Source organism: Onychomys torridus, unplaced genomic scaffold (genome assembly GCF_903995425.1).
Source record: "Onychomys torridus unplaced genomic scaffold, mOncTor1.1, whole genome shotgun sequence".
NCBI lineage: Eukaryota > Metazoa > Chordata > Mammalia > Rodentia > Cricetidae > Onychomys > Onychomys torridus.
In genome coordinates this window covers 1-11,578 of record NW_023413709.1, presented here as the reverse complement: position 1 = coordinate 11,578, position 11,578 = coordinate 1, and the positions used below count along the sequence as shown (strand labels likewise).

Below are 11,578 nucleotides of genomic sequence, written 5' to 3'. Positions count from 1 at the left end.
CTGAAAGCCATGGATCCTCATGACGTGATCCACTAAGGACTACTGGGACTTGCCTGTGCTTGGCAGTGCTTTGACTTTCCCTTCTGGTGGGAAGTGCAGTGGTGGTCATCACGGGCAGGCTTCTGATTGGAGGGACACTTCTTGCTAAGAGCATTGTAGGTTGACTTGGTATTGGGGCTATTTTCTCTGGAGCAGCCCATAGTTTCTACTCTGTTCCTAGGGTTTCAGGAGTATGCCATTATTCCTGTGTCAGTTGTTTGATTTGGGGACTTGAGGCAATGTTGTCCTAAAATGCACTGCTTGGTTCTCTTTCAGCACTTCTCCGTAGGAAGTCACTTGAGAATCAGGGCATTGCTCTTCGTCCCTTGGCAAGCTCCCCTTGACCTTTCTAAAAATCAAGAAGAAGAACATCAGACTGTGTGTCTGTCTTGTACTCATCATGGACAGCTGTGTTAAGGTGACACTTGAGTACCTAAATATCTCCTGGGTGTAATGTATATAATAGGGAAAGTCTTTGTTATCAGGTCTTCAGCAGGGAGACTGTCTTTAACCCAGACAACAATAGTCCTTGGCTCTTAAGACCTTCACTTATTGTGTATTTTAAATCTGGTAACTGCACCAGGTCTGATCCAACTTTTTCCTGCATTTTCTGTTCTGCTTCACTGTAGACTTGACCTGTGGTGTGATTGATTTCAAGGACATCTCTGACAACTTGAGAATTGCTCCAACAGAGCAAGATCCTGAAAATCATCACCAAAATCATTGTGAAGAAGAGCCTTGTGCTCCTTTCTGAGTTGCAGAAGACAATGAGAAATGAAAGAAATTCTATGAAGTGATCCCCAAGAATTTAAGGTAAGATGGGCCAGTGGTTTCTCACATGACCACTTCATGTTTGGGGTGTTGTTTTTCCAATCACAGTTGGACTTGTACTTACCCTGCCCTTAAAGCTTAAAATCTCTCAAGATTCCCTGGGCTGTATGCGCCTGTGCTTCCTCATCACCTGCCCCAACAGCAGCCAGCATAAGTGCTGTTCTTCCTGACTCCCCTCTGCAGCCCCGCAGCGCCCTTTGAGGCCTCCTAGTTGCACTGTTCCTGTGAGGCCGAGTAACAGGCCAGGGTCCTGTGGGGAACCACAGAAGTGACACCTTCCCTGTGTGTCATGCTGGTATGCCATGGTCATCAGCCCTCACCATCTCAGGCACAGTGATGACCATTGCACTTACTGGACCAAACTTGTGAGTATCTGAGACCTCTAGCACCTTCTAGTTAGTTTTTTAGTCTTGCTTTTGTCCAGAATTTCCTCACTCTGCTCCCCCCACCAAGTTTCCTTTTCTCATTTTGGGAATGAGAATGTATATTTTGTGCCATTATATGTTGGAAGTATGTGATCTGCTATTTAATTTTAATATTACAGGGTTTTACACTTCAGAGATTGCTATAAGTCTCAGAAGACACTAGATTTTGGATGTTTGAGCCAGTATTGCATGTCGTAGACCATGGAGACTTTTGAAGGCGACTAAACTTGTGTCATCTTTCTCTCCTTTTCCTTGGTCTTTAGAGGATGGGTCCAGGGCTGTGGGCAGCTGCTGTGTGCGGGTCCAGAGACTGGGACCACGTTAGGCTTGGATAGGAAGCACAGGGAGCAGATTAACTCTATGCAGGTGTTGCACTGGCTGTTGATTGTCTCCTATGGACCCTTATTGCCTCAGTCATGCCAGTGGCCCCAGCCCAGGTCTCAGGGCCCAATAGGATCATACTCTCATGTATGTCATGTGCCTTTCAAGTTTGGGGGTCTGCCTAGCAGAAGTAGCACCCCATTCTGAGTGCCCTTACTACCCAGCTGTGCTGACAGGGGAAGCAGACAAGAAGCATGAGAGGTCTGGGGCGCCAGACAGGTCTGAGGCAGAGTTGAGCAGCTGAATGATCCCCAGTCCGGTGTTACCAATTGTCCCACCTGGGGACCAAAGAAGTTGAGACCATTCACTGGCCTGACTGCTGTCTACATAGGCTGAGCGTTGTCTTCCTTTATAACTGTTGCTGCCATTTAAGCCTTGGCTGTCCCAATCAGCAACTGCAACTCTGCTACCAAAGTGGTTCACCTCAAAGGCTGCAGCCTGAGGGGATTCTGTTCCCTCAGGCACTGACTCTTTAAAGCTTTGAAAGGAACTTATGTAAATCTCTGTCCCTCTAAGGAACTCAATATTCAAAGGTGAGGTGGAATTCTACAGATCTGAGACTAAATAGCAAGCAGCCCACCTCATCTCCTTGATTGCATCTCCCAAAAAGCCAGGAGTCCTTCTACCAGCCCCCACTTAAAAGCCCTTCTCCACCTGACTCTTCCCTACTGCTTCCTGTCAGCTAGTTGCTGACTCACCCTCATAACTACATGTTAGATAATTTTATTTAATCATATGTAGCGAGCACATACCCCAGTTACGGGGGAGGAATAATCACTCTTGCTTCAGACTTGGTATAACACTCATTTATTCACACAGTAAGATTACAAGCAATATTTATCCTGTCTTCCAAGTGGAAGCAGGAGTACCTCTCCAGGTATACAGGTCTGTACTCGCCACGTCTGTTCCTCTGGATCTTGGGTCAGCCTTCCCCTGGTCAGCCACGTCTGCACTGGGGACAGGATCTCACGTCTCTGGCAGAGGAGAGTCGTCTCACTCGAGGGCCTGACGAGCTCTGTTGGTTGGGTCTGGGACTTCATCTTTTATATTCTTTCCTGGCTAGGTTTCTAGTCTTATCCCTACTTCCACACATAGCTTATAGCTTATCACTACTCCATTTGTGGTTTTCTTACGTCAATCTATTGCTTATCACTCCTGACCAAGGTTGTTCATCCCTAGGCCTTACATGTTCCTTACATCATACCAATGGAATACATCTTTGTGTGTTTAGGCAAGTGTTCCAGAGCTGAAACAGAAGTAACCCACCGTAAAATAATATACTATAACGGAGAGTTTCTAGTTACATATCTTGACTCATTCCTGCATTTACTGTTTGGCTCATTCAGTTACTCAGTCTTGCCCTTCCATTTTATTTCCTTCAGTAATTTATTGCATTCACTCATCCCTTCTTTTTGTTCTGTGTATTCATTTATCCAATTGTTTAAAAAGTGTATTTATTGGGTTTCTGCACAAGGTGGCATAGTAATGCAGGTTATTTGGGAGATTCCTGAAGAGTACTGAGAGGTGTCTTCAAGTGAATGCCAGGTTTCTGAGACATTTCCCTGTCTCTAGATAAGATGTAAAGGGCAAGCATACAGTGGTGACTTGGGAGTTATGTTCACCATAGAGGGGAATGGAACATGGGCAACAGTTCAGCCCCACTCCTGCCAATCCTGCAACTGGATTCCTGACTTATTCCTAGGCTTGGGCATAGAATGTTATATGATTTCTGATGATACCTGTGAGCCACACCAAGAACCCAGTAGCAAGCTAGTGCCTGGTAGGTGTTGCTTTCGAGCAGGTGTCTCAAGCATCAGTCACATGCCACCAGCCCCAGTAGCCTAGGGCAGGCCCTGCTGCTTCCTCCTAGGAGCTCTCATCCTGGCTGGGTCTAGCTGTGAGCCTCTATGTCTTATTCTCTTGGTACTAGAATCTTCTTCCTAAGTTCTAGTTCTGATTGATTTTGCTGCTGTTTTGTGCTTGAAGTTGGCCTCTGGCAGAGGTCATAGAGCCCTAGCCATGACCCTAGCATATATGCAGATCCCCCACGTCCACACCTATCATAGTTACAACTGGCAGAGTAAGAGCAATTTGCAGCCTTCCATGTTCACAGAAACACTCATAGCCTTGGTCTGATTTCTCTTCATTTCTAATTTTGGTTTTGTCTTTTGTTTTGAGACAGTCTCCTTTAGTTTCTCTGGCAAAATGAAGACAAATACCCTGATATACTTTTTAAGGCAAATATGGAGTATAATTACACCATGAGCTCAGAGTTGACTGTTTTCATTTAATTTCCTCTTCATTGTTTTAATACATCTATTATATATTTATGTGTGTGTGTGTGTGTGTGTGTGTGTGTGTGTGTATACACACACATATATCATGTATTATTTTTGTGATATGGAGATTAATTCTCAGGGATTCCAGATAACAGCCTAGTACTCTATCACTAAACTCTACCTCCAACTGGCTTATTAATTTTCATTTTGAGATAGAGTCTAAATAAGTTGTCCAGGCTGGTCTTGAACTCACTCTGTTGCCTAGGCAGGCCCTGAACTTTGAGTTTCCTATATTAGCCTCTCCAGTAGCTGGGATTACAAGGTTACAATAACAATCCTGGCTATAAAGAAAAATATTTACTAGGCACAGCTGGGACTGGTAGCACAGGCCTTTAATCCTAGCTACTAGAAGGCCAAGGGAGGAGGGAAACCCGAACAGGACCTACACTGTTAGTAAGTCTCCATATTTTACAAGAATATGTTTCTGTTTCCCAAACCTAATGTACCCAGCAAAACTGCACTGCCCTTGTGACCTCATGATATATGACCACCCTTTGCCTTGAAGAACTCATGACCCGATGATGTATGACTGCTCTTTGCCTTAAAAAATGTTTTCAATTTTGTGATCTATACTCCTGATGATCTACCCCATTGTGTATGACTTCCACATGATAATGCTTTCATTCTTACTTTCATTGTATTTTTTCTAATAACCAATTATCTTGCCCCTGTATACACTTACAACTGTTTTCCATAACTTAATCTTTTCCCATAAAAAGTACCCCAAACAACCAGTAACGGGATGCTCTCCCAAATGCCAACTTAGGTTAAGACTGTTTGGGTGAGATGGCCAGTCCCGGTGTACCTCTAAAATAAAGCTTGCTTTAATTGGACAGTCATGGATTTGATGTTTCTCCTCACATATTTGGGGTTAGCATCAGAAGGTTGAAAATTCAAGATCTGCCTGGGCAACTTAGTAAGACTCTCTCTCTAATTTTTTTTTTTTTTTAAATACAACAAGAAATAAGTTGAGGATATATAGAGCTTTGTGGTCAAACAAATGCCTAACTTGCATGAAGCCATATTATCAAATCCTAGTACTGGTAAAATAAGAATAAGTTCACCCAACAGAGGATTTATCTAAAGAGATCCTAGTTCCATGTGTTTTCAAACATCTATTTAGAGGGCTGGGCTCTGTAGCTCAGTTGGTAGAGTATCTGCCTGGTATTCTAGAAGCCCTGGGTTTGATGCTCCATAAACTGGCATGGTGGTGCACACCTGTAACCCCAGCCCTTAGCAGTCAGAGGCAAGAGGATAAGAAGTTCAAGGTCATCCTTGGCTACACAGTGAGTACAAGGCAGCCTAAGCTACTTGTCTTTTCCCCATCTTTTTATATTATGTATCTTTTCACTTGTTTCTGTTTTCTAAAATTTCTTTCATTAACCATGTAGTTTTCAAAACAAAGGCTTATTTATTACCTTTTGATTAAACCCATTCCCAAATATTCTATTCTAGTTGATGCCTTTGGAAATGAGTCATTTTCTTAATTTATTTTTCATTGAATCTTTCATCAGTGCTTGAGAACAAATTATGTGTGTTGTTTTCAATCCTACAACTTAAATTTATTAGTCCTTTCAGATTTTTAGTATAGATTTTACGATTTTTCTAGCTTGAAGAGCATGTTATCAGTAAAAAAAAAAAAAAAAAAACAAAAACAAAAAAAAAAACCAACCAACAAACAAAACCCCTTCTTTTCATGCTTGTATGGCCCATTAAAAATTTTTTTTGCCAGTTTCATGAGTGTATACAATGCACTGTGTTCATATTCACCCACTTATCCTCTCTTGTCCCCTCCCACTTCCTTCTTTACAACTAGACTTTTTTAAAATGTAGGTCTTTTTAAATCTAGGTAGCCTCACAGCTGTGTTCATGATTGCAATTGCTTGGTCATATCCAGAAGACAGTGCTCCACAGCTCCCCTCTCTACTCCCTAGCCCTTACACTCTTTCTGCATTATTTGGGCTTCAGAGGGGAAGATATAGATATCCTAATTAGGGATGAAAACTCATCATTCACTTATTCTGAGCAAGTATACTATTTATGAATCTCTCATGAATTGTTACCATGTGTAAAACAAAGCTTCTCTGACCAGGATTAGAATAACATTAGTTGTTGGGTATAAATATATACATTTAGAAGGCAATTGGGCTCTGTGTTAATTTAATTGTTTAATGAACCATCACTAGTAAATTCTTCCCTTACCTATGATATCTGTGCCTGTGATCTGATCTCAGCCACAAGCTTGAGATCAGATCACAGCACCAGGCATGTACCTGCATATAACCAGCCTCATACTGGTTACAGTCATGTCACTATTTTATCAATGGGCAAACCTTGACTGAGACTGCTGGAGCAGAATGCAGGGTCCACAGATAGGAAAGGCATTGATCAATTTTCTCTATAGCAGCATGTTTAGCACCTCTGGCAATACAGATACTGTCCAGCAGAGATGAAGCTTTCAGCTCAATGCTACTTGATTTATGCCCTTGTTCAAAGTTGTTATGTCTTCACCTTAGAGTATGGAAGTCTCCTATTACATTTTCTTGTCTAATTGAATTATTAGGTCTTCTAGTACTGTTATAAATTATTATGGCACTGGTATGCATGTATGCCTTATTCTTAGCCTCACAGGAAACACTTTGAAGTTTTCATTATTGGGTATGATGATAACAATAGGTTTATCACACATGATATTTATTGTCTAGATAACTTCCTTCTATAACTGTTTAAGTGTTTGTATTTTGAAAGGCTGATAAAATTTAGCCAAATGTGAGTAAAGAGATGGCTAGTCAAAAGGTATAAAATATAACCTCCAGGGACTGTAATAGGTAAGTGAATTGTTTGATTTGATTGTCATTACTGTTCCTCCTAACCCTCTCTCTATATGAAATCACAACATTTACCTTGTATTTATAATGTTGTCAAATGTGCCAAGCCCCAACCCTGGAACCTTCATGATGCCCAGGACTGCCACCCTGGGAAGGACTGCTCTCCCAGTCGGGATTTCTCCACCTCTTGGCACCACACATCCATTTTGGGACTTCCACCTTAGGAGGATGATGTTGGTCTATGAGTCACCATTGCTGACACTGTGAACATACAGCAAGCATCAGGGAATTCTTATTCAGAATTCCTGGTGCAATATACTGCTTCAGATGTTGTTACAGTAACAATCATATTTTACTAACCATTCTCGGGATAATTTGCCTCTTATTATTTTTACAACAAATAGTAAGACTGGAGATTCCTGCTGCCATGGTTACCTGGCAGCTCTTCTGAATTCAGGGCCTGACCATACTTTGTTGTCCCTTCCCAGGAGTATTATCAGGGCTTTGGCTTGTGGTGGTAACCTAATTTTTTCTCTAAAATACATTATGTACGTAAAATGCTAGTCCAATTCGATGTACTTCAGCAGGAAAACTTTTCAGTTGGGAAAAAAAGAATGAAAAATTATAGAAGTTCAGGAGGCTGTGACACTATAGGCTTTTTGTGCTACAAATAACTATTTCATCACTTAAAATAGTTTACATTAAGCTAGGTAAATATTGTAAGTGCTGTAATTTTAGGGTTCCATGCTGATGTGTGTGTTGACTGGCCATGATAGGAAGCATGACATTCATTGTTTTGGATTGAGTACACAATACCTCTGCAGGTAGCCAGTAATGGCACCATTGAAACTCAGTGGTCCATCTGCTCCAGTGTTGAGTAAACACTACTCAGCTTGTTCATAGATTTCATCTGCTGCTTTCAGTTCACTTCTTTAGAAGTGACGATTCCTCTCTGGTTCTTCTGGATACAGAGTAATTTTTCTCTTCCCCACGTTGTTTGTTTGTTTGTTTGTTTGTTTTTGAAATGGGGTTTCTCTGTATAGCCCTGGCTGTTGGAGAACTCCCTCTGTAGACTGGATTCACCTCTGCCTCACAAGTGCTGGGATTAAAGGTGTGCACCACCACTGCCACCTCAGCTGAGTGGGCAATCTTTTAACTGTTACCAGGCCATATATTTGGCTGTGTCATTGTTTACCTTGCGTATTTTATGATTTTACTTCAATGTGTCCAATGGAATCTTTTGATGTGTGAAACACTTCTTAATTTACAACATAGTATTGAAATGAGCATTGAGAAAAAACATGTTTTTTGGTAACAAAAATACATTTTCTTTGCTACAAAAAAGACCTCAGAAGTACTATTTTACTTTGACTTCACAGCTCTATTCCCCTTTAGCAGAAGGAGTCAGGCCTCCCAGGTAAATTTGAAACTCTTGATGGCTGCAGTTTACTTTGAGGTCAGTAAAGAAATCTGCTTCTAGCATGGGACTTTCTTTGACTTCTCTTCTGATTGAGACTTAAGAAGAAAATAATTAATTCGACTCTGAGTCCCAATACTGAGCCCTGTCACTGCCTTGACACTTGTTCTTATCTTCCTACTCTTATTTGAGAATAGCCCTTGCCTCTTGTCTACCCAGTTGTGAAGGTAAAGTTAAGCACCTCCTCAGAAAAGCCTTGAGACAGCTCCTTTGTTCCCCATAGTCCTCTGCCAGGGCATTTCAACTAGCCTCTTACAACAGGGAGTGTCAATTCATTCTCTAGCATGGGTAACAAAAGGTTTCTACATCCAAAGAGAAACCTGTAAGGTTAACCTCCCTGTCAGGTACCTCAGCTGAGAAAGCAAAACTGGGATGTCTCAGCCAGATGCTAGGTTTGTGCTCAAGTAAATCTAAAACAGAGAGCCCTTTCCCAGGAATGGGTTTGAATGAGAGGCCAGCAACCCACCAACTCTAGGAAAATGACTTCACATAGACCCAGCCTGCCAGAGGAGGATGCAGGTTCGTGCTAATTTTTATAGACACCTTTTCTGGTGGGTAGAAACATTCCCTACCTTGACTGTAACTGCACTCATTATACCTCTAAAATCTCAAAGAACTGGTCCTCCATCCTTCTCCACCTGTGGGGTCTGACAATGGCCCGAGTTTCATATCCTAAATCTCTCAATTTATAGAAAAAGTTTTAAGGGATAGATTGGGAACTTCATTGTGCATATGGACCTCATTTCTGTGCAAGAAGCAAAAATGATGATGTTAACAAAAACTAACAAAACTCATTAGAGTCTGGCAAAGAGCGGTAGATCTCCTTCTCTTTGCTTCACATGGGTCCACTGCACCCCATATGGCAGGGACTTTCCCCATACGAGACTGGGTTTAGAAGGTCTTCCACACTGTTTTTCTGGCTCAGAGACCAGAAGCTTGCAGAATTCTCTAACCATTCCTTTCTCTTCACGACAGGCTCTCCAGTCTTCCATAAAGGTTATTCATCATACAATACAAGAGACTCAGCCCACGGGCAAGTCCACAGGACCACTACCAGTTTCCTTTTTTTCAAGACTGGTGAATTATCTGGATCAAGCAAATATCCAAAGGAGTTCTGGAAGCAACTTGCAAAGGAAAGGACACTATATGGCTATTTTCTCTACTTCTATGGCTATGGCAGTATCTGGCATTACACCATAGATCCACCATACCCAAGTCAAGAAAGTGAAAGCCGTAGATGCTGCCATCAAATGGACTGTCTCGCAGACAATTTAACCATTAAAGTTTCTTTCATTGACACCTATTCTTTTCTCTCCCTGTCTCCCTATCACTAATGAGTCTTATGTTTCATCATAGTCTAACTCCCTCTACCCTCAGGCCTGACCCAGGGAGTTGAGGAAGACAAATACAGTAAAGATATTAACTAATGTGACTACAGACCAGCAAGTAATATTTATCTTTACCTTTTCTGACTAATACCAATTTCAAGTGTCTGGTTGTATTAGAAAAAGAGAAGCTGTGAGAGTTAATATTTTGAAATTGAAACACAGATTTTACAATTCTATGTATACCCTTCAACTGACCTCTTGTTGCCAAAATCAGGGGATTTTCTATTGCAAAAGAATTATGTGGTGAACAGGCTTCTTGAAACACACAATTCAATGTATAAATAAGGAGGAAAATGTAACCCAATAGCCATGTGAAAAGTTTTTGCACCCTGATAAACTTCTCTGCTGATGTAGCAATCCAAATCTGAGCAAATCAGGCCAAATTAGAATAAGCCCCAGTTAAGTGGGTAAAGTGATCCCAGATGGTTCTCTGCTCCCTCAGAGGGGAGAGAGGGACTGTAAAGCTGTATGTCTGTTTTGGGAGGGGAGTTTAAATACCCTGATTGAGGTGTCTTGTATATCTTTGGCGGAGTAGCCATGTTTGGTGGGACTTCCTTGGGAGTGGGCTCTGGCAGAGGGGTGGCAACCAACCAGAACATTCCAGAATCTTTGGGTCTATGGATGCCAGGGTGCCAAGAGCTGAGGTAGACCTTCCACCAGAATATTACATACATTTTGTGTGTAGGGGCACTGGTTCAAGTCTGGCTACTTCCTGTGGGCATGAAGTGACTGGAGAAGTTGGTGGACTCTCATTCAGGAGGTGTGAGTGGAGGAGCATCTGGTTAATTGTTATCTTGGAAACCTCGGGCATCTGTTTCTTGAGGGAGCAGAGAAAGCAAGTTGCTAGGAAAAAATAGATTATTAATATCTGTCCTAGTTGCACAAGGCATAAGAGCAGATAGGCCCTTCACTGGTCATTTTGGAAAACAGGAGGGTGGAGGATCCCAGCTATTGGACAGATCATGTATTCTGAATAGAAGACCGCTTGAACCTGGAGAGATTGTGCCAGCAGTGATGTCCCAGGAGCTTGCCAGCTGAGGAGTTGGTAAGGCTCACAGTATAAAGTCCTATCCATTGGGTCTGAAGAGAGTTAGGAGCTAGCCGTTGGAGGAGTGCTCTGTCCCCCAGGGAGCGTAGAGCAGGCTCAAGGAAAGTTGGGTGTGTTTGCGTTGTAACAGGGAGATAGCTGTCAGCATGTGGACAGAGAAGGGGCCTCAAAGGGAGAGGTAGTGGACGTACCTGGATACTGGGGGAGTTCAGGCTGGGAAGTTGTGATTGAGGATGAAGGGCCTTCTGTAAAGGAGCTCTAAAGGACTCCAGCCTGTAGAAGAGCTTGGGGTGGCCCAGAGGTGGGTAATGGCCATGTGGAGAAAGAAAGGCCAAGACAACCTGAGGTCAATGGGGAACTTAGTGAGCTGTTGTTTTATGAGTCCATTGGCCTCTCAACCATTCCTGAGGATTGTGTGAGGTAAGGAATATGGAGCTTTCAGGAAATGCTGAGAGCTTCTGACAGGAGCTCCATTACCCTGGAAGTGAAGGCTGGCCCGTCATCCATTTGTTTGACTGTGGCTGGGCAAATGTAGGAATGATGTGTTCCCATAGTACTTGGGCCCCCACATCTGCTGTTTCCCAGCCAAACCTTGCCCAATTGGTGTCCTCAAAGCTAGTGCAGAAGTTGATGTATCTAGAGATCAAGGGCATACAAATTGGAAAGGAAGAAATCAAAATTTTGCTATTTGCAGACAATATGATAGTATACATAAGTGACCACAAAAATTCCACCAGGGAACTCCTACAGCTGATAAACTCCTTTAGTATTGTGGCAGGATACAAGATTAACTGGAAAAAAATCAGTAGCTCTCCTATATAC

At 42.3% G+C, this 11,578-nt stretch overlaps 1 long non-coding RNA gene across 1 annotated transcript; it reads left to right on the top strand.

The window, feature by feature from the left end:
• Positions 1-319: 319 nt before the first annotated feature.
• Positions 320-9,623, top strand: LOC118576437. The gene is made up of 3 exons (XR_004943943.1): positions 320-457; positions 669-852; positions 9,296-9,623. It is a non-coding gene; the product is annotated as an uncharacterized LOC118576437 (long non-coding RNA).
• Positions 9,624-11,578: the final 1,955 nt, after the last annotated feature.